Source organism: Phyllostomus discolor, chromosome 10 (genome assembly GCF_004126475.2).
Source record: "Phyllostomus discolor isolate MPI-MPIP mPhyDis1 chromosome 10, mPhyDis1.pri.v3, whole genome shotgun sequence".
Taxonomy (NCBI): Eukaryota; Metazoa; Chordata; class Mammalia; order Chiroptera; family Phyllostomidae; genus Phyllostomus; species Phyllostomus discolor.
Genome location: NC_040912.2, coordinates 20,895,144 through 20,919,764, shown reverse-complemented (window position 1 = coordinate 20,919,764; position 24,621 = coordinate 20,895,144). Strand labels below are relative to the sequence as shown.

At 38.0% G+C, this 24,621-nt stretch overlaps 1 protein-coding gene across 2 annotated transcripts in view; it reads right to left on the bottom strand.

The window, feature by feature from the left end:
* DGKB (diacylglycerol kinase beta) overlaps nt 1–21,909 on the bottom strand; it is a 601,974-nt gene extending 580,065 nt beyond the window's left edge. For both annotated transcript variants that reach the window (XM_028525894.2, XM_036010554.1), the window contains exon 1: nt 20,905–21,909. The gene's annotated coding sequence lies outside the window, so the exon portion shown is untranslated. The remainder of the gene's footprint in view (nt 1–20,904) is intronic.
* Nucleotides 21,910–24,621: the final 2,712 nt, after the last annotated feature.

Below are 24,621 nucleotides of genomic sequence, written 5' to 3'. Positions count from 1 at the left end.
AAACATTCTGTGACTTGACCTGAGTGGGTTACCTGGGTGTGTGCAGCTTGTGGACATTCCCTAGAGCCATGCCCTTACGATTTGTGCCTTTGCTCTCAGATAAAAAGGTAAGAAAAGAGGTATGCATATAATTTATTTACACTATACTCAATGTCTATCCTCCCCAAATATGAAGACATGGCGACATTAGGAGCCGTGTCTTTTTGCTCCCCTTTAGCACCTGACACATTGCTAATATTTAGTTTTAAGAATATTAATGAGTGCTGGTGAACAGCAGACACATGCTTAACTAGAACAACAAGGTATGGAGATACATGAAATGTTTAATAAGTTCAAATTTTCTAATCTTTTAAATAAATATTTCAGATGGAAGAATACAAACACATACACACAATGAAATACAGGTATTTAATAGGGATGGGTAGGCATATGGGGAGTGGGGGGAGAGAGGGGCAGGAAGAGAAAGAAAGAGTCAAATCTACCAGGTTTTTACTAGGAGTCCATACTCAAAGCCATATAGTTTTATATTAACCACTGTGATCATTCATACTTTTGAAGAAATTGTGAGGAGAGTCACTTTTTGGAAATCCCTTAGAAGGAGAGAGGACCTGAACCTAGAGGTTTAATTAACATTTTGCTCACATGGATAGCTTCAGTGGCTCTACAAACAATACGTTGTTACTCTGTGATGCATATCCAAGGAGCCACTTATAAATGCTTTAGTTGGAAGAAGATAAAAATTTATTTTCTTTTCACTTTTAGCTCTATTCCAAGCCCAATTACACCCCCAAAAAATAAATCAGTAGAATAAGACTACCAACTAATAAATAGACATTCCCATCACAATTCTGCATCTATTAACAATTACAGCTAGCTTCTTAATGTCGTTCTAGAAAACAGAGTGGAAACATCCCTTTATGACAGAATTTCCCTCTAGACCAGGGAACAACAAACTTTTCCTTAAAAGACCAGATCATGATTGTTTTAAACTTTCGTTGGAACCACAATACTTTGTTGTGGTAATGCAAAAGCAGTCACAAATATATTCAGCCATACTGCAATCACATTTTATTTACAAAAACAGGTAGACCTCTACTTTAGACAAACCTGGGAGAATATTTTTAATATAATTATTCCTGTGATATCATGGTATCTATTTTTGAAACAGAACCATTGAATAATCAAGTTTTCCTCAGTACTGTATTACTAAGGGTGAAAAGATGTTCATCTTGGAATGACCACGAATTTCAGATTATTCTCTACGCTGAGGCAGCCCATAAGGTATAAATACCATGGATATAAAGCTATGTCATATTGACCTTCTCCCTTACCTTAAAAAGTTTTCACGTGGGTTTTTATAAGATCTGTACTTTTTCTGCTCTGCGTCTCAGACGTGGGATAAATGTGTTCTCTAACAGCCTGACTTCTCTGAGTCAGCTCTCAATTTATCTCTGCCCCTCACGCTCACTTTCCAAAACCTGACAAAAACATCCCTGAAACCTTCAGAGGGGAAAATTAAATCCTCATCTCTGGCTGTGTAAATTATCACCATGTATAGTCATGAATACAATGAGAACCAGCCCTGATTCATGCTTTTGGAGCATCCTGAAAAACGTCAGCTCATGCTACACTGAAGGCCACTGCTTGGCAGAACTCAGACCACAGGAAATCAGGAAACAGAAAAGATATTCAGGATGTACTCTTTGGATGCCACTTTTTTAAAAAGAAGACAATTATCGAAGATCTCTGAGTGGAAGAGTAGTAAGATGGTGTTTGGCTACCTTTACTAAAATTGCTTCCTTCAAATTGTATATACCTGGCAGCAGGGGGTGGGGTGGGCGGGGTCAGGAAATGATGACCGTGGAACATTAAAGCAGGGCCATTAGTGCCAGAACTTAATTCAATGAACTTAGAAATCCTGAGAGCACAGAAAAGCACATTAGCCCTGGCTGGTTTGGAGGATTTTGGCTTGAAAGCTGCTGTCCCTAAAAGAAAATATCTGGTCCAGGTAACTGGATGTACCTTCATGGGGAGTAGCGCCCAAACTAGTCTGTGTGCACAGAAAAAGAGAATATCTACAGGTAACTGAAAGAATTGCCTCCTTGAATCATTTGTTCACAAATATTGAAATTATGGACATTACATAAATTAATATCCTATACTCAAGGACCATCATGCAGTAAGCCTAAGAAAGTTACAAACATATCCATATACAAGGAGCTGACAAGACGTATGTTCACATACGTACAAATATAAGGGAACAGAATTTGGGATTAGGGAGGATGATGGGCTGGGGAGGAAATGGATGATTGCTGGATAGAGTGAGAATCACACAGGTTCTTGAGATGAAAGAATTTAGAGAGGAAGATATTGCATTGTGTGTTATGGGGAGGGTTTATCAAGAGAGGAGGGAGAAAGCCTCTTAGAAGAAGTCAAGGAGTAGAAAATGGCACCCAAGAGAAATAAAAGGGTTCAGTGGGTCTGCATGCATAGAGAGGTATGGCAGGAAGCTAACAGAAGGTTAATAGAACCTGCATTAATTGAGTGCTGCTAGCTTTGTGCCAGGGACTGAATTTTATCAATTTAGACTTTAAAATAACCATGTAAATGAGTTGCTATTATTAATCCCATTTAAAAGTCCTGGCTGCTGTGGCTCAGTGGATTGAGCACCAGCCTGCGAACCAAAATGTCACCAGTTCAATTCCCGGTCAGGGCACATGCCTGGGTTGTGCGCCATTCCCCACTTGGGGGTGTGCCAGAGGCAATGATAGATGATCAGTGTATCTCTCACACAGTCAATGTTTTTCTCCCTCTCTTTCTCCCTGCCTTCTCCTCTCTCTAAAAATAAATAAATATTTAAAAAGTAAAATAGAAACTGGTGATTAAATAACCAAAATCACACAACTAGTAAGCACGCATCAGAATTTAAACAAGGTAGTTCCTGATCCCCTTGTTATACAGTATGGCAAGTTAAGGAAAATCTACAGATTTTTTGTTTTCTTCTGAGTGCCAGGCCAAGGTGAATCTCTATCTTATTTAGAAGGAAAAGGGGAGACACTGAATCATTTTGAACAAGGACATGGAAAACAATCAGACTCTTACACAGGAAAATTGACACTGAAGACTTTTTACAAAAAGTATCAAGCAAAGAATAGACTGAAAATGAAGAGACCACACAGCAAGAGTACAGTCAAGTTAAAGAATTGGGTTTGGGGTCACGGGAAGAAGGATGTTTGGAGCGATGAAGATCAACTAAGTTTTCATAATATTCTTGAGGAGCGAGTGGGATGTTTAGACAGACAAGTCAAGTAGGCTGATTAGAATAGCTCAAAAGTCCCCCAAGTTCAATACATTTAAACTGAATTCTTTAAGGTCCCCAAAGCAACAGCAAACCAATCCCGTTCTGACCCTCTCCGTTGGCCGAGGAGCTGCCCCCGTCCAACTGTGATGTCAGGTGCTTAAAAATCAGGTTTGACACTTCTGCCTCATTTCCTCATACACCTTTAGCCAGACTGTCATCTGTACTATCAATTCTCCTTCATAAATATCACTTGTGTTTCTCCTTCTCTCTACTTACATCGTTCCTACTGTAATCCAGGCTAAAATAATCACTTGCCCTTGCTAATGGGTACCCCGACTTCCATCTGGCCAACCCACAATCCATCCTGTACACATTAGAGTTAGAGTTATCTCATTAAAACATAATGTCACATATCCCCACCTCCCTTAAATCATCACTTATGTCCGATGCTCTAAGGTTAAAGACAAACAGCGTGTGCTGACTGATTGACTTTTCTTTAAACTCACACAAACCCACTCCAAACTTGCAGTTTTCAAGTTTGTCTTGCCATAAAGTCTTTACGTGCTTTTCTACCTTTGCTTCTTTTTTTATATATTTTTTAAAAAATTGACTTCAGAGAGAGAGGAAGGAAGAGGGGAAGCAGAAGTGGGGGAGAGACATCATTTTCTTGTTCCACTAATGAATGCATTTACTGATGTTTTAGGTAGCAGCTAGGAACCTTGAAGGAGCAGCCTGGCCAGAGAGGAAATAAAGCATGGCCCCTGCCCAGTGCAGTCTATTGAATAAGGAACTTAGAAGACTGGAAGCGAAGGGGCAACAAGTCTTGCCTGTCGATGCAGCAGTCCTGGGCTGGGCCTGGTACGATCGCCAGGCATTCCCAACAACACAGGCAAAACTATGATAATTCAGGAGGAGGGGAACTCTTAAGGTTCTGTCGGTATAGCTCTCCCTAGCTGGGGAAGAAAACCTTTGAAACAATGTATTAATCCAAAGGTCCAGAGAGGGGAGGAAAAGGGGAAACCTAGAAACAGACTAAACTGTATAACCTGTCAACCCCAAACTCAGATTAGCTGAGTGCCCACTTGTAGCTGGGTGCTCAAGTGTATAGAACAAACTTATTAACAAATTTATTTCCTCTATATGCGGGGCATTCAGATTAGCCTGGTGCCTGCTTGCAGCTGCATGCTCCTGTGTTTTCATAAATAAACTTGTTATCTTATTCCACCATACGAGTTTGTCTCTCAACTGAATTCTTTTCTTGTGAACAAGGCAAGAACAGAGGGGGGGAAGCTCTTGACTCAGGTCTCCCTGGTAACAGGTTGATTACGTGCCCTGACCCAGGATCAAACCCACAACCTTGGCATATCCGGATGACTGTAACTGAGCCACCTGGCCAGGGCTACTTTCGCTTCTGTATTATCTCATTATACCAACTCATTGTTCAGACCTCAGTTTATAATCACTTCACAAAGCTTTTCAAACCCACCTGACTAGGTCAAACACTGTTACATTTGGAGCATTCATGTAAGATACCATTTCCAATCTATTTGTATTGTTATTTATTTGTTTTAACACCAACAATTGACACTTTAATCTGCTTCTGCCTGACATTTGCTCCACCACTTCGTTGAAACTGCCCTTTTCAAGGTCAGAAGGACCTATCTTTCCCAACCCTGTAGATAATTTGAAGACATCTGGCTGGCTCTCCTAATTGTAACCGACACAGCTGAACTGCCCTTTCTTATTCAAACACTTTGTTACTTGGCATCCGGGGAAATAACATTGTCCTGGATTTCTCTTGCTGTGCTCCTTTTCGCTTACCTTTGCAGATTCTTCACATTTTCTCTATCCTATAAAATGCTGGTTTGCCCCAAGGCTCAGCATTAAAACTTCTTCTCTGTCTACACCCAGTTTCCAGGTGATCTCTCCTGCTTCCAGGTATATACACAACTCTCACTGTTTCCTTCTCCAACCACTTTCCTTAATTTCAGTCTCATGTATTCAACCACCTACTTCACAGCACCTCTTGGATGTCTTGGAGGCATTGCAAATGTAGTACGTCCACAGAAAAATGGGTCAAATTTTAAAAATAATTCTATAATAGTGTATTATTTAAAATAATACCCACTCTGTTACTATCCCTTTGCCCTGACTAACTTTTCTTCATGGCACTCATGCGTAAATATTTAATTGTTATTTTGTATCTTCCCCAAAATATTATAAGTTTTTTAATGTACTATTTTTACACAGAACCTGGCATCACGTAGGTGTTCAAAATACATATCTTTATTAAACAATAGATCCTTAATGTCAATCATTCTCACTAAATTATAAAATCACTGGGGATGGAAGCTATCCATGTGTTTGATTAGCATTGTTTTCTGTGTGCCTATGGTGGTCATTAAATGCTTTTGGACTGCTTGAATAAAATTAATGTTATAGTAGTGCACACACGACAGAGAAGACAGAGTTGCAAAAGTGAGTGAAGCTATCAAAAACGGCAAATGCTGATAAGCTGAAGATAACAAGGGTTGATGAAAGGTAAATGCATTTGATAAATGTGGGCACTGATATAGCATTTAAGACCACTTTAATTATAGGTGCATAATAATGGCAAATTACATTTGGCTAAAGAATTAGTGGGAGGCCCAAAGAGTAAGCATGATTTAGTAATATGATTCCTAACACCTGGCTTCCCTTCATTTCACATGCCAGTTTTGAAGTGTCCTGGACTATTTTGTAAACCAGGACTCCAATACCTCTCTGCCCTGCACTGAAGACTCCTCATCATTGGGTATCTTAACTCCCAAAGTGCTGGCCTGCTTCCTTTTCATCTCTGTGTGAACAGGAAGCCAGACATTCAAAAGTTAGGAGAATAGGTCTTTGCTTAGAATGCAGATCTTTGCTATGAAGTGTTGAAGTTGCCTAGATATAGGTAGTATGTAGGCCTTCTTATTTAAATATTGACATTGTGAAGTATAAGTAAATAAGGCCCGGTAACTACAATGTTTACTTGCCTGTCAGAATTTTTCTAAGCTTAATGAATTTTAAAACATTAACAAGACAATATGACTTTGTACCCTAGTGGGTATGGCAAAGAAGAGCACCATGGGATTGCATGAGCCAGAAAGTGCTGATGTTATTCAGGAAGTGGCAGAAAATTGATGAACCAGTCCAACAAAGATCTTTTTTTATCCTTGACTCAGCTGGTCAAAACTAAAAGGTTAGTTCATGTTCTAGCACTGGCAAGAATTAGGACCATGACTCACTTTCATTTTGATTTACAATTGTGCTAGCAAACCACCCTTGCAAAGAATAAACACAGAATTAAGGATGCAATTGAGTAGATGAGATGCTCCCTGAGGCTTTGTTTCATTCCACACAAGGGCTTAGCCAAAGTTCAATACTACCAGAGTCCCATGAACAGGGAAAAATCCTTCCAGTCAGCACAGAGGGCAGGACATGGGGTTCTAGTCTTTTATAACCATCGGGGCGGGGGCCACACCAGCACTAAAGGGCCAGCCCTCTTGTTGCAGTGACATTCTTGCTACACCGAAGATGTATACTTCTGTGCTCTATTTCTTGTGCTTCATCAGGCCAATCAAATTTCCAGTGCAGCTTGTTTGGATATGGTCTGCCACACACACCACTTGGGAAATCACCTGAGCCCCAAAACTATGAGAGAGGAAGAAGCTCATCTCTCAGGTCCACTACTCAGTTTAAGAAGCAGAACTGAGTATCCGCTAACAGAGAAAGAACCTTCCTTAGGAAGTAAAAGGCAGTCAATATTTTGCTCATCCTGTAAGAAAGAACAAGCCTTCACAGGAATCGACCAATAGCTGGTGCTTAATCTCTTGGCAATCTGAAGTAGCCAGTGAATGAAAAAGACTAGTAAAACAAGAACATGAAATCCCACCCCAACCTACAAAACAAAAACTGTGGAATCGAGGGGACTCTAGACAATATAAAACAGAAAAAACCTTCACCTCCTTCTCAAAACTGAAAATTATTTTTGTATTTTTTTTTACTGTTTGGCCTAGAATAAATGTCATATAGACAGACATTTGATTTCAGTTCTGTCTAAAAACAATAAAAATGAGAAAAAATCAAACACATGCATTAAATATACCTGCTTATCAGAATTTAGCCAGTCGTAAAATCTAGTAGTGTCCTAACCTGCAAGTTTTCTTTTTCCGCAGTTCTCATTTCCTTGTGAAGCTGTACATTTTGAAATATGACAAATAAAATTAATGAGGACACAGACTACACTGTGTTGTCAGCAAAATGACATAGTATCTATTTTATTTCTAGGTCAGAGTTAACCTTTTTTATATTGCTTAGGTAAAATTACATAGAAAACAAGTATGGGAAATTTTTGAAAAAGCTATTCCAGGAACAACCTCACTCTGTGATTTCAGAAGCTACTCCTGGGTAAGAAAAGCACACTTACAGGGCAGGCTAGTGAACCAGCATGGATGAGTCCACTGGAAACTAAAGTTTAATATAAATCATGTGTTTCCTCTAAAGATGCCCTCATATGTCTCCTTAGTTGATTTGTGCTTATACAGAAAGAATGGAGGAAAGATAAGGCTATGGGAAAGCAAAAATCTGAGCTCCTGACCAACCACTCGTGAAGTACATGTGAAAGCCATGAGAAACCTTCTATAGGCATGTTTTTCTCATTTCTTTTGATAAGCGTTTGATGTGGTTGAGAAAAATATTTTCTGTTGTCGCTGGCACAGCATCCTTTCAAATGGGACTCGGAAAAAGTGACACCGCACTGCGGGGACAGACTGGGTTATTTTCTACTCTCCCCACGTGTGCGACCTCCTGGCTTTCTATTTCCTTCTTAGAATCCCTCATCGTCTACACTGCATGCTTGTTCCTGTCCAGCGCTGAACATCACCCTGATTCTCCCACGTCTTTATATCCGGCTTCGCCACTGAATGCCAACGATCAAATCATAGAATGTGTCAGATATAAAACAAATGCCTCAGTCTAACTTAAGCCACTAGTATTGGAGACATAAAGTTTCAATTAGTACACTTGATGAAATTAAGAATAAACGTATCCTCTAAAATCAGAATAACATGGCTGAGTATTACCTCCAGAATGAGCATATGTATTTATTACTATCATACAAAGGGAAAAACATATGCTAAAAGACAGGCACTTGTTCAGAATCAGTACAGACCACAGTGAAAAACGGACGGGGAAGAGGTGAGGAACAGTGTATTGCAGACAATGAAGGAGGCGGTCACTCACCTCTCTAACAGAGTAGATTGAAAGATAACATTTTTGACCCAGGAAGGTGCTTTATGAGACAACTCATTGCTCCCCAATCAAAAAAGAGGCATTTTCAAATTTCACTTATTTATTTAGCATTTCTTTTAGATACTTATTTTCTGTCAGGTACTGTTCTAAGCACTGGAAAATTTTTAAAAAACAGACAAAATGAAAAGATAAAATGGGAGTACAAATAAGGTGAGAAAGAAGTGCTCACAGAAAGGGTATTTGAAAGAGCTTAACATCAAGGAAATACTAGATTGGAAGAAAATAGAGTGACTACAGACATTCTTGAAAGAGATAAAAAGGCTCCAAGCTATAAAGCATTGTCTGAAAACAAAGGTATAGAGAAGGTGAAGGGGTGGGGAGTAGGGTTGAAGTAATTTTGGATATTAATCATTTTTAAATGAAAACCCAAATTTAATTACATTTGTTACACCAATACCAAAAATAAATGATACAAAGAGGAAGAGGTTAAAGACACTCAAGTTTTTCTTTCCCTCAGGAATTATGAAGTGCGTGTGGCAAGGCTCCATGAACAACTACCGTGGAGAATGGAAAGGAAAAGCAAACACGAGGACTCAGAAGCATCACCAGGGTCGGACTGAGAAGGGAGATCATGAATTTATTATGACACCAGCTTTCATGGTTTTGTGATTTTCAATAGCATTCACTACCCCAAGGAAAATAGCAAAGCTAGATTGCTCAATTGAGGAAGGGTAAGGATTTTGCCAGCTGTAAAATGGAAGGAAAAGAAGACAAAGAAATGGAGATTTAGGCAAAAGTGAAGCTGCACTCTAGTTCTCCTTGCCTGGGTGCCTGGATAATGAGACGGTGAATGAGAAAAGAGTGCTGGCAGAAAAGGGTGTCGAGGTACTGGAGACTGGTGGGAGGTAGAGGGAACAAGGTGATTTCTGTTTTGTACTTCATGATTTCAAAGATAAGGAGTTTCAGGACACACGAAGATTCAGAATGAAGTTATTGGCTAATGTGGAGGGAGTATCATTTCTGAAGGGTATTAGTTAATCTGCAACCTATATACTTTAACCAATTTTAACTATGACAACAGATAAAGAAAAATTGTTGTCCAAATGTCTAAATCTGAAGGAATAATAAGATGACAGATGATATTGACAGGGTAGGTGATGCTATTTAAAAAGGCAAAGAAAAATAAAACACTTCATCTTGAATAAATTCTGTGTTTTCTCTGTCACATCCCAAGCAGCTGAATGGAGTCACACATTGAGGTATACTGTTGTAGTCCACCCAAATGGCTCCCCAATATTCCCCAGATCCTAGCAGGTGCCTCTGGTTCGTAACTTTTCCACGCATGTCCAAAACTTCAAATTTTCTCCACTTTATTCAAATGCTACAAAGAACATTTGAATTCCGGAAAGATCCTCCATTTAGCACTACAATACCGGAACACCTATTCAGACAGCTCCTTTCTCTCCTTCCTCCCCTCTCATCAAAGTCAACTCTTGCTATGTATGTCTTTGATCCTATTCAGTTCCACATTCTGAAGTCCGTGACATATCTCTTTTCTATAGTTTTAATCATGTTAACTAATCATGGATAATTTAAACATGCTAAAAAAAACCATCTTAGAAAATTTAAAACTCCTTCAAACTTCTATTATTCTCCAGAATCAACTCTATCACATTTCAAACCTTCACAGACAAACTGTTTGAATGACAAACTTTTGCCTTTTTATTGCTTGAGCTCCTACTCACTCCTTAACACCTTATCATCTAGGTTTCACTCTAACTGCTACAGCAATGCATCCTTAGCTAAGATCACCAATGATGACCCTGTGTTGAAATTCTATGGATACATTTTTTTTCTCATCTCAGTTAATCTCTCAAGTAGCATCTGGCAGTGACGACTGTGTTGTCTTTCTTATGCTTTTCCCCGGTCTTTGGAACACACAGATTTCTGTTGTTTCCTCCTCTGAGACAATTTATTTCCCTTGTTTACAATCCATCTACTCCAATATACTCTAAAAATATTAGATTTCATCAAGACTTGTTCCTAAAATGAGATTCTTTCTCACTCTATTCTTTCCCAGAGATTCTTATCTACTTCAAAATAATCAATTACTAACTGTACCACCAAAGTTTATATATATGTTTTTTATATAAAAGTTATATATATATATATATATATATATATATATATACACACACACACACTTTCCCAGTTTGCTGTTCTCATCTTTTTAGTCATGCCGCCATCTGTTTATTCAAGAGTTGTATTTGGATGAAGGAAAGGACTACTGGTTTTCATAATAGGGTAAAAGAATGATGATCTCTAGGCATATCTTTGTTAAGTTATTTTATTGTCTTTATTTGGTAAATTCCTTTCCCTCCAGACCCAATTCAAATCCTAAATTATCTGTAGCTCATTTCTTAGTCTCCTACTCTCCTCATTTTCCATAGCATCCTACTATGTACCTCATATGTACCTATTTCTATTGCTGCACATAGCTCATGATATTAAAGTTCTACATCCTCCAATCTCTAATTTAGGACTAAAACTGGTCAGGACCACATTCTAATTATAATTTTTTCCCAGAACCTAACACTCTGAAGTATCGTAAGTGCTCAAAAATTTTTAAATGGATAATTGAATGCCAACAGACCAGTAAACTGTGCTCTAGGGTTTTCAAAGAGATATTAATAGAATGCTCCCAGAAGGAGGGATTCTGTGATTAAAAAAGATCAGGAAAGTTTGTACTAAATCCCACTCCTGGAGATTCCAACACATACTTTCATCTGAGGAACTATAAGAAGTCCTTAAAATAGAAAACTATTTAACTTTGTTTAATGTTTAGATAAGACAAGCTTTCTTTCCATTTTCTTTTTTTAACACAGATATTAGCATTCCTCAAATAACGTTTCCATATGTCTTAACATAGTTTGGGTTTTAACTCATTAGGATCAGCAAAACAGATGTTAAAGAAACAGAGGGCAAGCACGTTCTCTTCATCCAAGATGCTCCGTGATGGTAGGATAGACCTGCTAATTCTTCAGCATGGCTTCAACTCTTAGTGGAGGAGAAGTTTTGATCACTGTAGGACCACCATATTATTGCTATATCTACATCAAATGTAAAACACCCTTATTATTTCTGTTTTACAATTTCTGTTTCTTTTTTTACTAAATTCAAGAATTAAAGATCATCGCCTAACCATAAAGAATAGCAATATTATTACAGTCACGTTAGAACCATTGTTTTGATGTTTTTGAAAGTGCTCTTATTAAAATAACAGAGTTACCCAAACACCAAATGCACCACCAAGCTGCTACGCAGGTGGCCTAAATGAAGCCCGAACTCCTTACTACTTCACTTTCCCACTATGTCTGATTAGTAGAATGTAGTCAGAGTACATTCAAAACCAGGGGCCCAAAACAAAACAACGGTCCTCCCCTGATTCAGCCTTTCATGCTATGCCTTCTTCTTTGTGTGACAGCGAGGGGGCCTCTATTTGCCAGATAGAAATTTCTAACACGTGGCGTGGCGAATAACATGTAACAATAGAGCACCCTTCCTGCTAATCAGAACTCTTATTAGGAACAACAGGACAGCGAAGTGACTCATCCGCTGGTGCGCTCTTTCTCGAGTCTAACAATTTGGGATGAGTGTGGGGAAGCTCCAAGTTGTTTATGTGCAGCCCAAAGTGACAGGCAAGAGAAGTTACTAAGCAACATTAAGTACTTGCGTTTTTCTAATCTTTAAAGGCTGCTGCAAGCTGAATAATCTTATAGTGTAAAGGTACAGAAAAAATGATGTGGGAGTCATGTTTTTGACTGAATGAAAATGTTTTGCTGAATAATTCTAAAATTCTGATTCACCATGAGTTCCACTGTGTTGTTTTTAAGGATTACTTCAGGTGTATAATCCTATTCTACCCACTATCTACACCAGAAACCTGTCTAATAAATAAATAAATAAATAAATAAATAAATAATAATACTAAATGCATCATGGGAGGGTGGGAGTAATTGTTACTTGTAAGTCATGAAACCAGTTTGTTCCCCAACAAATAGGCTCTCTGTTCTCTATTTCAGTTTTTTGTTTCTTTCATAGCACTTATCAGAAGAACAATAAATCAGGTACTTGCCTTTTTTTTTTTTTAGGTGTGTTTGCTTCTGTCTTTCCCTTTCATTTAAGGACCTTCAGTATGGTGGGTGCCTGTGCATTGTCTTACTCTCCCTTCCCTGAGCTGGCTGAAGGACGGAATGGGACCCAGTGTCACGGTGTTTGTATTTGTTTCTTAAGGTGATAGTTTTTAACAACTCTGTCTATTTATGTGAACCTTAAATTTCCCAGAAGTAGTTGAGTGTTGCTTACAATCCCTAAACTACTTGCTATGAAAGGCAAGCAAGCGAGAATTCCCTAGCCCTTATTCTCTTCATTAGGGACCCAGTAAAGGGAGTCTTTGGTCAAAAGCCCAGAAACATTTCCTAACATTCTGTCTCAGCAAAACAAGTTGCTGAATAAACTACAAACTCATCTTTTGGGCTTAATGTTCTGTTTTCAGGTCAAGGATCCTGTAATGCTTTTCCATAGCACCTCCATTTCTTCCTCCTTTCCAGTTCATGTAATTCAAAAGGAGTTGATTTAGGTAACAATAGATTTCCTCACATAAGAGCTCACATTTTCCCAGTGTGCTTAGGTACAAATAGCAGAGGAGTAGATATAGATAAAAACAGAGTATCATTTTGTGGTATTTACTGGATGATAGCTGCAACTGTTTTAAGAATGTCAGAGGACGAAAATGACAGACCTCTCATTACAGTCTGAGGTACAGGGAAGGGAATTAAAATTGCTGAGAGTTGACTGGGTTCCAGCAACTCTCTTGAGGGTGTTTAACATGTATTATCTAACTTATCTTTATTAAAAGTTACCATTTTTGTAATTCAATAAAAACCTTTTGGGAAAAGTAAAAAAGATCCTATATAAAAAGGGTGTTGATTATAATATTTAATAGATTTCATGAGCCTCATAAATATTTTTTTATTAGTAATACAACTAAAAAAAGTGCTGTTAGATTTAGATTTGATTTAGAACATTTTCTTTGCTATTGACACTTTAGTCTTTCCTTGACACAATATCCCAAGTAAACAAAACTGCTAATATGTTTGAGTATTTATGTGCTTCTGTCCTAAGCCCCTTGTGTGCTGATTAAATCATGTGACTCTGTGACTCGGATGTCATTTTCATTAGCCCTGTTTTACAAACAGCAATCTAAAGCATAGATTTAAGCAAATTTAAGTTATTTGCTCAAGTTCATCCAAGAAGTAAAGATTTGAGGTCAGGCAATTTGAACGCAAAGAGTAACTTTTAAGCCCTATATGCTTAAGAAGGGAATGATGACATCAAATGAGCCTTTTTGCATTTCGAGAAATTATACAAGGAGTCAATTTCTCTGGACCTTAATCCACAATTCCTTCATCATGAATAATAATAAAAAAATTATATAAGCCAAGACTTTTTTTATGAGAGAGAGAGAGAGACAAAAATATTGATGTGAGAGAAATATTCATCATTTGTCTCCGGTGGAGGCTCAGACTGGGAACAGAACTGTAGCCTAGGCATGTGCCCGGCCTGACTGAGAGTCAAACTCAAAACATTTCAGTTCACAGGACAGCAGTCCAACCAACTGAGTCACAGAGGCTAGGGCTAAGCCAAGGCTCCTTAAAATAAATTATATTATGAAGAAAGGCCCAGCTACCTCATCCTGAGTTTTACTATGTTGATGTAACTCGAAAGAGATTTTAAATAGCTATAGCAATTCTAATCCCATCTGTCCTTCTTTCAGTTTAAAATGGAATATTTGATTGATGTGAATTAGAAACAGAATAAAATAGAGTTAACTGACCCAAGATAATACTTTTAATTAGAAATAATATACTTGAAAAGCCATATGTGATCTCCACCCAGTTCATATTGTCACAGTATTTAAATGGTAAATGAAAGGAATTTATACAATCACTAATAAGTAAAATTCAAATTATCCCATAAACTGAAAACGCTTCTTTAGGAGAGGGGGAGTAAGGTCTGCTTTTCCTACCGTCATTCATCTCTTTATTTTCATTAGTGGTAGTCAAGTTTCTAATGTCTGCTCACAGATATGACTCAGTATTCGTCAGCTATGACTGAATCATAATATTCTCAAGATTCTTTCTTAAAGAAAATAAGGGTACAGATAGCAATTTTTAAAAAGGCACCATTTTACAACTTCACTCTATTATCTACCAAAAGGAAAACATTTTTGATGAACGACTTATTCTAATACTTGTTCCTCCCACCAAAATACCAAGGTCTGTCCATAAAAAGTCCAGCCATCGTTTGTACAATGAGAACAAGTTTGCACAACATCAGTGTTACCTGGCAGCCATGGAGAGTGGATTCGAATGCACATATGTGAATAATGACGACTTCACTGTACTAATCAGTGGGGGCAGCAGTAGTCGGTGGGCACGGTAGATGCTGATGAGTGAGCATGTGTACTCTGTGGCCATCACATTCAAAATGACTGAGTGAGAAAAGCAACGAATCTACACCAAATTTTGCATTAAGCTTGAACTTTCCTCTATGGAAACCACTTGGATAATTGAGAAAGCCACAGCTACAGGCAACTGGTGATTGGCAGCTTCATCACAACAATGTGCCTGATCACATATCACATCTTGTTCAATTTTTTTGTGAAACATAAAAGCAATCACCTAGGTGACTCAGCCCCCTAAGGCCTAGATTTGGTACTCTACAACTGAAGTCACCTTTAAAAGGGAAGAGATTTCAGATCATCTATGAGATTCAGGAAAATACAGTGGAGCAGCTGATGGCCATCGGAAGAACTGTCTGAGGTCCCAAGGTACCTACTTTGAAGGGGACTGAGGTGCCATTGTCCTATGTACAGTGTTTCTTGTATCTTGTATCTTCTTCAATAAATGTATTTCTCACAGTTCATGGCTGTATACTTTCTGGACAGATCTTGTACATTAGTGCCAGAAATTAGCTATAATTAAACATTTCAATATTGTGATCTGGAAATAAATATAGCATCTGTCATATTCCAAAATATTGTGCCCTACATTTTACTTTTTAAAGATTTCATTTATTTGTTTTTAGAGAGAAGGGAAGGGAGAGAGAGAGAGAAACATCAATAGGTTACCAACTGGGGACTGGCCCAAAACCCAGGCATGCGCCCTGAGCAGAAATTGAGCCTGTGACCTTTTACTTTGCAGATAATGCCCAACCAACTGAGCCACACCGGTCAGGGCTATGCCTTTATTTTAAATATCCAGTACTAAAGAGGATGGTAAATGCCTTCTGCATAATTTTACACTAATTATGAGTTCATCTTATTAAAATACATTATCTGTCTCAGATCTTGGAAACTGCATTTAAAAGACCATCTCTAGCCTCTTGTGTGAGGGGGAGGGGGCAGTAAAGACTGTGGAGGTGGAACTGCCTATCCCTTCATGGAACTGAATTAGCGCTTTGAATTCAGTTTACAAAGGAAGTGTTTATTGACCTCCAAAATTGTATGAGAAATGCTGCTCAGCACTAATGTTCCAAAGACAAATAGTTTGGTTTGCTTCCCCAATGTAGACAACAGAGTATCGCAAGCCTCTGTGGCACATCCAATGATAAAGGCAAGCACCAATGTCAGGGGAACCCCAGAGGGCAGTTGAACCAGTGGTAGGTTCCAAATAGAATTCCAGAAGGTCATGAAGCTCAAGGACTAAAGAGGCACCATCAGGTGAAATACTAATAGAGTGAGAAGACAAATTTTGGAGTCAGAAAAAAAAAATTATAGCCCTGGCCAGTATGACTCAGTTGGCTGGGCATCATCTTGCACACTAAAAGGCTATGGGTTCAATTCCCAGTCAGTGCACATGCCTAGGTTGTGGGTTTGTCCCTGGTCCAGACACCAGGGAAGACTGATCGATGTTTCTTTCTCACATCAGTGTCTCTCCTCCTTTCCTCCTCCCTCCCTTCCCCTCTCTCTAAACCCTTTTTCCCTTCTACTCTCTCTAAAAGCAATGAATAAATGTGTCCTCAGGTGAGGATAAAAAAAAAAAGAAATTACAGAAGCACGTGTAAGTAGAGACAAAAACAGGTGAACAAATAGCATGAACTTACAGAGGGTTATAAAAAGCCAGTGATAATTAACATGAGTGCACTCGGAACATTTTGGTTAAAAGCATGGGTTCTAGAGCCAGACTGTCTGATTCATAACCCAGCTCTGATCCTACTCATTTCTAACTGTAAGCCATTTAACCCTTTGTCTGTTTTCTCTTTTATAAAATAGAAATGAGGATGATAAGCATATGCCTAGATTAATGTGCAAGATGCTTATGCAAGCAATTGGTATGCAGTGTTTAATAAAAGTTCCTGTCATTATTTTTAAACAAGAAGGAGAAAACTGAAGCCCACCTGAAAAAAATCAACACTATCCCTAACCTCAACCTGTAGTGTCACAACTGACAGGAAACAAGAGAAAGACCAGGACTAACAACGTGACTGTATTTTTGAGATCCATCACCGCATGTATGTGACAACAGCTCAGTAGCACCAACTTTCCTTAAGGAGCAGGTACAAACATTTATACTCTGATTTTGAACGGAACAGCTTTTGTGCTCTTTGCTGTGTAGTGACTGGCATATTGCCAATACAAAATAACTGATTCAGAGGCATCCTGTTTCAACTTTACAATACAATATAGATTCTCTGTTAAAAAGCAAAGCCTTCATTTCAAATTGTTGACTCAGATAATGCTTTAAAAAGAATATCAGCTGTTTAAATTTAGCATGCTGAGAAAGACCAATCATGAAATATTGTTTGACTTTATGGCCATCGCATTTGCATTTTATTCCTTGTTACTGTTTGTCTTCTGCGAGAAAATGATGAGTGACAGGAATCATGTTATTCTCTTCAACACTTCAAATGTCACCTAAATGAACAACTTTGTTTTTATCCTTACCAGTTAAAGTTGTCCTTTAATTTCCTGGCAAATTTTCACAAAGTGATTATGCAAGAACCAGTGATATTTCCACGCACAGTTTTACTTCTTCAGTCATCCTCTGGTCTTTCTCCTCCACTTTCCTTTGAATCGTCATTTTTTACTCTTAAAAAATATGTAAAGGAGATCATCTGAAGTCAAGACCAGTCTAATTTTTATAATGAGACCTTACAACTATTTAAAGAGATGTTTTGAGTCTGGGCTTTATCTGTGACTTTAAAAATCTTCACATGCAGCCCAAAGAGTTTGTTTTTAAGACTCCCACAGGGCACCAGCTCTGGACAAGGTCTCATACCAGCCCTTCCATCATGATTCCCTATTTTCCTTTCATCCCTCTTGGTGTTTGGATCTCTCAGCCACTCTTTTCCCATATTAATTCCAACATCTTTCCTGGCAAAGATGTCCCCAGCTGCTTCTCCACAGTTCATGAAGCCAGAGCAGAGCACTAAAATTGGAATGGTTGAATATGCCAAGTTTTGGGGTCAATTTAGTTCCCAATTTATGTAGATTCAACCTTGAATATCAGGAGAGCAGGGAATTCTCCCAGTTGGTATGATTTCTCAATCCCTCTCAACAATAGACTCAGTCCACTTGATCCATAACAAAACAAAGTGTTAAAGTGATTAAGAGTTAGACTCCTCACACCTTCGGGCTAATCCTAGCCCCCCACTTACTAAATATGTTGCTTTAGGTGGTTTGCTTATTCCCTCCAGTATTAATCTCTTATGAATGGGAGAGAATGGCATCTCCCTGCTGCAGCTGTTATCCCATACGTGACAAGATTTCCTCAAGTGTTTAACCTAGTGCCGGCCAGAGGTGCACTCATGATAACTGGGAACTATTCATGCATTGCGTGGTGAGTAAATCATACATGTTATCAAGGTGCTGAACCTACATTATAGTTATTCAAGGCTGAATAAGTGCATGGGGTTATGACTTGAGGTAAGATTTTTGTGTTGGTGTTTTGTAAGAGAGGGGAAATGCCAGAGATGAGAAAGGGGCAATTGAAAGTGGCTTCTTTAAAATTTTGCCTGGAGCTTCCCCCAGGCAGGTGCTCATAGGCCAAAGGTATTACACTTATGAGAATGTTGCAACAGTATCATGCACATATCCATGCAGTTCTGTTCCCAAAGCCAGCCAGGAGAAACGTTTAGGATAAAATATTATTAAAATGTCATTTCAAGTGTATATCTCTGCATCATAGTCATGAGTAGTAGGCAGAATTAAATTGAGGCACCAGCAGTTACCTTTGCCTGGCTTGTCTGGCTATGTGTATGTATTCCTTCTTTCAATAATGTGCAAGGAAAAGCATGACTCATAAAATACTTGTTTAAGTCAGGCGCTGCCCCAGCAAAATGTACCAGTGCTTTAAAACTTAAAGTAATTGTTTTATTTCAAAAGTAGTTTTTAAAATCTTCTCAGACAGGGCATGAAGTTTGCTTACCAGTAAAACAACCAAAATGAGTCAAAGTTATTACTAAAACTCAAACTCCACCTACCTGTTTCTATCTTAAAGAAGTTTTGACAACTTCCTGTTCAATCCAAATTCCTAACAATTCCAATGAGGCTCTTAACCTGACTTTTCTTCTTGATGGCTAAACATGCCATAGGTTCAGTAATGATCTATTCTAGAGTACCAGGGAACTTCTTGCAACTCGCTCCAACCATATTATTTGAGTTTTGGGGTACGTGTTTCCTTTTCTTTTTTATTGCTGTCTAAAATATTTAATCACCCTTATGTATGTTCTGTCATAACAAATATGTCCCCTGAATTATATTTTACTCAGTGATTTACAAATTCATATGTAGAGTTTTTGTACTGAGAAATTATGTTTGTGTGTGGGGGGGGTGGATTACCTCTAAAAAATTGGGTATTTCAATATGGTAAAAATATTATATCTGGACATCTCAACATGAATAGGCAAAGTAATCCATTACATTCAAAATGTTTTATTTTCAATAAAATAATGAAAATTAGGTGGATTAGAAAAATGATGACACAATTTTAAATGAAAATAATAGGATAAGAGTGATTCATAGTCTTTTCTAATGACAGGGATTTTCAGAATTACATACTTTGCATTTCACAATGCAAAGTTTTGATATCCCTTCATCCTATAGAATTTATGGCAGCGTTTTTAAGTGTCCAGCTTAAAATCCTGATTTCTGGTTTGGGTAATCTCAGTATTTTTCATAATCTTTCTTGAACAGGACAATAATAAGTCAGTGATTTTTTTCAATGATCCTGCAACTGAGTCTAATAGCCTTTCTGCTCGAAAAATTCTTTGTTTTTCTTCATTAATAAAATCTAGTCAGTGTAAAAGAGGACCTGGTTACATACTCCAAGGTTTTTTAATTAATGATTTCTGGTTTTCCTTCTAGAAAAGACCTTTAGCATTCTGCAGGCATTCACATTGGTCATTTGCTTTACAATGGGCTGGCCCTCGTTGACCTATTTTTGCCTCCTTTTAAAAGAGTTGCTTATCTGCAATTTGAGCAACCAGTTGAAGTTGTTTTTAAAAGTTTTTTAGGCCTTCTTCTTTTTTTTTTTTTTTGCCAGTGAACACAATGCTGCTTGGTTCTAAGAATAAAGTCATCTAAAGTCATTAGTTAAAACCGCCACTTTGAAATCACAAGGAAGGGACCAGTTAACAAGTAGAAGGAATTATTGTAGTAGTAAGAAATTGGGGGAATCTTGCCAGTTCCGCCCACTAAAGAGTATTTCAATGTTTATCATATCATCAGTGTCGCCTAGGCTGTTGCCTAGCAGTTACCTAGAGATCTATTTCACGTTTTATTTTGATTTAATAAAGTAAATCAAAGGCTTTTGGTTTGCCTTGTTTGCTAGCTTCTTTATTTTACAGATGAGGCACAAGTCTGCAATGAAACTTTTAACAGTTAACTGGGCTGCTGAAAGTCTTAGCCAGACTCTTTACGAATTTTCTTTTGAAAAGGCAAGCTGCCATCCTAGTAACTTTCAGGAGATCACTCTTGTAATTAAATCTAGAGGACAACGACCAGTTTTGCTGCCTAAAATCACAGTGGAGGGGGGCTTTCTAAATACCTAACCAACCAGCGGTATCCCTCTGAACATAACTGAATAACCAACCGATCACAGCATAACGAGGACAAGAATCAGTGAGACAAACCTATGTAACATCTCATGGAGAAGGCAAAGCTATGCTTTCCTAACTTTCCTCGCCATTTCTTCTCAGCTCCCCTTCCTCCCACACCACATACCCAGAAGCCACTCAAATTGCTAACCATGTCAAGTTTAACTTACTGCAGTGTGATGCAGGCGAAGGCTGGGCGCATCTCTGAAGCGAGAGCAACTGCTTTTCCGGAGAGGAACTGGGACTAGGCAGCTAGGTATCAGGATCCTTCCCAAGTCGCAGGCTCTCTGCTCAGTAAGAACGCTCCCTCACTGCTCGGCTTCCCCAGAGGAGTGGAGCTTCAAGAACTCTGCTCACAGCATCTCCTCCTCCCTACTTCCACCCCCTTCCAGACCACACGGCCCATTCTAACTGTGTCTAAGATGAAAATGCACTTCCAATCAACAACACAGGCTGCCTGCAGCTACCAGTCCCCGAAAATCTGCAACTCAAAAGCAGCAGAGCCTGAAAGACAGAGGTTTCCGGGGGCTGAAAGTCATTTTTGACACCCCCTTTTTCCACCTCTCACTCCTCCCACTCACCCCCCACCTTGCCGCGGCCACCTCCAGTCTCCCACTCAAGCTAGTTATCACAGAGGATTGTTTTATTACCCATACCAATAAGCTTCAGAAGGGAACTGAATTTGTCAGAGATGAAATACCTGCTGTCCACGACTAATGCTCTTCTTTCATCGCTTTGAGTCCTTGATTAATTTCAAGATGAGTCGATATTGGAAATCTGTGGAGTGTGTGTGTGTGTGTGTGTGTGTGTGTGTTGGGGAGGAGGCAATCTGAGTGGCTGCAAGCAACAGCTCTGCCTATCTCTGGATGCCGTTGCTACTATTATTGCTGTTGCAGCTCAGAGAATGATGACACTGGGAGACGGTGCTTTACAGATATTTAACTGCTGGACCCCTCATAACAAGAGGGAGGAGACGATGCAGGTATGAGTGGCTATTGTGGGGACACGAAGCTTGATGCAATGCAATGCAATTACTACCATTCAGAATACATTTCCACTCCAACAGGAAACCTGATACCTGTCTCCCCTTTCTTACTAACTTTAGTCCTTGATGGGTCATTGCTCATCAGTCACCTGCTTAACCCACTTCTAGCTGCACACTCTTATTTCTACATTTGAACTTGGTAACCTGAGAGCAGGTGACTAGAGAATAAATGAAAATAAAAAAGAAAAGGAAAGGGGAAAGCAGTGAATATTAAAGGGAAATTGTATGTGTGTGTAACCAGTGGGGTTTAGATAAAAATAATAATTTTGAACCACGTGTGTAAAATCATGCATTGGATTAATAAAAATGGAAAGCAGTAAATGGCCATGCCTATTTTATAGAAAGTGTGCAAAACCAGATAGTTATTAAAAAGTGCATTTACCAGCTTAACTGAAGGCTATTTTGATATAGATATCTTTTGGTGGCTCAGGCTTCCCACATGACATTCACTGTGGTTTCAATGCAATCATCCCTCTGTTAGCTACAGACTCCAGCAAAAACCACTGGTCACTGCTGCCTGCAGACTCTCCTTTTTCTCTTTATTGGTTGCTCATTCTCTTTCCTAATTCATCTCCAGTATATTCACACATAAGATGATATTTACCAGAACTTAAAAGTTAAAGTAGTTCTCAAAACACACAAAAACTAGAATAGTTGTTAATGACCAACTTAATTTGCTCTAGCAATAGCTTTCTTCATGTATTCTGTAATTGATTGGGTAACCTTGAACAACTCCTCCTAAATAACACACACATACACATACACCTCTTAATTGAATAGTACTATTAATTCACTTTCAGCATTCAGTTGTCTGAACTAAAAATAAAGTTATTTCCTTTTGATTTATTTGCTATGCACACCTTTCCTTATTTCTGTCTCACTCTGAGCAACTTTCATATTTGCCACTACTTTCCCAGGAGTTTGGGCTTCTGTAATGAGGGTTAAATTGGACAGATGTTAATGCAGAAAGATGAAAGCCACAGAAAAGAAAGCAGGGAACCAAGAAGGAAGAAAGGAACTCAAAAGGATTAATTAATACCTCTTCTTTTGATCTGTTTACATTAGAAAACCTACAAAGGCTGGTGAATGTGAAAGCATTTATCAATTATCCAATAAACATTAGTTTACCAAAACCAACCTAACTACAATTGTAACAGAAAACACAAAGGTTAATATTTTGCTTAAAAACATCATACACTATATAATACAATTTTAAAAGTATCCAGGCTTTTTAAAATTTCAAAATCCTAATAAAACATGATGCCAAATAACCACATCTGTTTACCTTTTTATTTTTGGTCTATTAAATAGCTATTATATAATACACTATTATTATTATTATTATTATTATTAAAATCTGAAGAGTAACTACATATTTTCATACTTACATATAAAACAATGTAAGAAAATAGGCAAAAGTAGTCTTGATCATTTAGAAATGTATTTGACACAGAGCATCAGCTTTATCCATAGGTGGTGTGATTTGAAGATTATCTTGCCCCTCAAATTCATATTTGACTAAAATTACCACAACCTGAAATTCCATAGTTTAGCATTTTTGTTTTGTTTGTTTTATCTTGACTCTTATTTTAAAATCCAAATATATTTAGGAAGAGCATTTATAATGTAAACATTCTTTAAAGAGATCATTTGTTAGTTACCATTATTACAGATAAGCAAGAAGCTAAACACTCATTCTAGGCTGAGATGGAAGGACCAGGAAGCAGTGAAGGAACTGGTAATAGACATTTAAAACGAACTTAGTTGGCTTTTGGAAAGTTGCTTTGAGCATTACTGAGGTTTAAGAACAAACGGCTTTCTTAACAGAGCCATCACATAATTCCCAAGGTTTGGTAACGGAGATGAAAATTTTTAGTCCTGAATTGATAGCTCACCCTTAATCTCTGAATCTTCTACCTCAAGATTTTCCATTTTGTGGGGAAATTTACAAAATATTGCTTTATGACCCTGTGTCCATTTAAGAGACCTCTTTACCCAACACTGGATTTTCAGAAACAATGGGACCTCTGTATAATTAATGTCAAAAAGTGTCAAAAAATGAACTTGATTTATAAATTCTTACTGATCAACAAAATCAACATATAGAAAATAAAAAGAAAGAATATGAAAAGAAATAACATCTTAATTTTCAACTAACTCTCTTTTATTATTAAAACATGCATTTCCTAACTAACTTATGCTTATTAATGACAATTGTTTATTGGTGAAGACACAGAAGATTGTAAGCTCTGTGATGGTCAAAGCTATATATATTTAGTTCACTCCTGTATCTCCAGCATCCATCAAAGTGCTTAGAATGTGGTTTGTACACAGTCAATGACTTTTTAATAAAAGAGTAAATGCGTAAATGAATTAGCCTCTGAATGCAGAGCATGGGGAAGATGAGTTAGCTGGAAATAAAGATGTTTAAATTCTTCCAGCCTACTCTGCTGGTAAATAACTATGGCACTTCTGAGAAATGACTCATTTCTTGTGGTCTCAAAGTATACTTTCAGAACTGTAACATAGAGATTCCACAAAACATAATAAATGTGTGTCCCAGTACTGCTCCAAAATACTTTTCTACTATAAAAACTCAATCAAGAAAATTCCTGAGAATCTCATTTCCTGAGCATTTTTCAAACTAGTGACATCAGGCCCTATTAATCTCTGAGAAATACAGTTTTTCCTACTTTTTATTTTCAAATCTGCATCTAGTTTAGTAAGTACTGGACTGGACTAAATACTGAAAGAAAATAGCTTGTTACACATTTATTTATGTGCACATTCCTAAAAATTTAGTTCTGTGTCAAGGGTGATAAGAAAGTTAACTTTCATTGAA